This window comes from Apium graveolens, chromosome 4, assembly GCF_009905375.1.
Source record: "Apium graveolens cultivar Ventura chromosome 4, ASM990537v1, whole genome shotgun sequence".
NCBI lineage: Eukaryota > Viridiplantae > Streptophyta > Magnoliopsida > Apiales > Apiaceae > Apium > Apium graveolens.
Genome location: NC_133650.1, coordinates 39,545,443 through 39,547,397, shown reverse-complemented (window position 1 = coordinate 39,547,397; position 1,955 = coordinate 39,545,443). Strand labels below are relative to the sequence as shown.

The following is a 1,955-nucleotide window of genomic DNA, read 5'->3' as shown; positions in this document are numbered from 1 at the left end:
TCCTTAAAAGAGTTTCAGAATCTTCGTCTTGCTGAATTTGGGGGCTCGAGACCTTTCCAGACCTCAAAGTGATTTCCTTTACCTATTCCTTGACTTCCCTCTCACCTGGATTGGCTTCTGTATCACTAGGAAGTATTCCTGGTTGTCGATTTAATAAGACGTTAGCAATTTGCCCTATTTGTTTCTTCAAAGTCTTAATAAAAAAATCCTGGCTTTTGCATATAAGTGTCTGGTTTTTGCACATAAGCCTCAACTCCTACAATTCAGATTTTTCATTTGAAGATTGACCTGCACCTCCATGAGTTTGCTGTTGCATTCCCATTGGCTGAAACTGTTGCCTTGGTGCAAATTGTTGTTAAAAACTAAGAGGATTGAATTGCTTGTTTCTAAACTGCTAGAACAGCTGTTGCATCATATTCTGATTATTGCTCCAACTGAAGTTAGGATGATTCCAGTTGTCAGAATGATAAGTTTCTGGAACTAGTTGTTGCGATCTCTGAAAGTTGCTCATAAACTGAGCTGATTTACTAGATGTAGCGCATTGCTCCATCGCATGCAAACCTACACACAGCTCATAAACACTGGTTATCTGATTAACACCATAGTTATCCAGAGAATCGATCTTCATAGATAACGCCTTTAGTTGAGCTGTGATAGTCGTAGCTATATACACTTCAAGAACTCCTGCTACCTTGCCCTGTGGAAATCTCTGGGTTGGATACTGATATTCATTAGCAACCATCATTTCAATTAGATCATAAGCTTCCTCATAGCTCTTTGCCCATAAAGCTCCACTTAATGCTGCATCGAGCATGGGTCTGGACTGCGCTCCCAAACCATTATAAAAGCAATTGATGATCATCCAATCAGGCATGCCATGATGAGGACACTTCCTAAGCATCTCCTTGTAGCGCTCCCAAGCTTCACATACAGATTCTCCCGATCAATGCGAAAATTGAGTAAGAGCGTTCCTGATTGAAGATGTCTTCGCTATATGGAAGAATTTAGTGAGAAACGTTTGAGCAAGATCTTCACAAGTAGCAATCGAACCAGCTGGTAGAGAGTGATTCAGTGTAACACACCCAAATCCGGGGTCGGGGATCCGGGTTGTCACGAGTTCCATTTCCCTTAATAACACCCGATCTTAATAAATAATCAACTACTCTGTACTGTGACCCCACAATAAACACACACACCACAAGTTATAGTCTCAGAGATGAATTTCCAAAAATAATCACAAGTCGTTTTATTCCACAATTATATGCCAATACACCTTAAACAGGTTTTTGAATAAATTTACATTTCTTTGCCATTATTAAAATTGATAAAGATACATAAGTCTGGTACATCAAAAGTTGAAAGCCTAGCCTATTGGTAGTTCCTACCTTAGCTACAGCGACATCAACGCCTATAGGAAACTGCGGAACGTTTCCTAATCGCTTGCGAATCGGGAGCTTGGTCATGTTCATCTTTTCTATCTGTTGTTGTGTGATGAAAGAAGAAAGCAAGGGTGAGAAACAATCCCACCAAAATAATATGTATAATAATTAACAATATATGAGCATTCTCATAGTACTCATGAAAGTCTTGGTCAAGAAGAAATGAACCAAGCTGATATCTTAACGCGACCAAGTCGCAAAATATTCAGTATATATATACATATATACTTTTCACAATCTTTGAAATCCTTTGACATGTATAATATACACAGAGTTCCAGTTTATAACTGTATAGAAATATCGTTGCAAGGTGATCTCATATATCTAACCTTGTCTCAACATTTTTGTGAAAATCTTTGTCATGCATAAGATAATCATTAACCAGATATAAGTTGAAAAGATGAAGTTACAAGATACTCCAATATACTTATATCTTTTCCGAATACTACTTGAACTACCACCGTTCAAGTTATAATTAGTTTCAAAAGTTCATCACATAGATGAGACTACAAGACA

The 1,955-nt window shown here is 37.8% G+C and overlaps 1 non-coding gene across 1 annotated transcript; it reads left to right on the top strand.

The window, feature by feature from the left end:
• The first annotated feature begins 872 nt into the window (after window positions 1–872).
• LOC141721991 (small nucleolar RNA R71) lies at window positions 873–979 on the top strand. The gene has a single exon (XR_012575030.1). It is a non-coding gene; the product is annotated as a small nucleolar RNA R71 (small nucleolar RNA).
• Window positions 980–1,955: the final 976 nt, after the last annotated feature.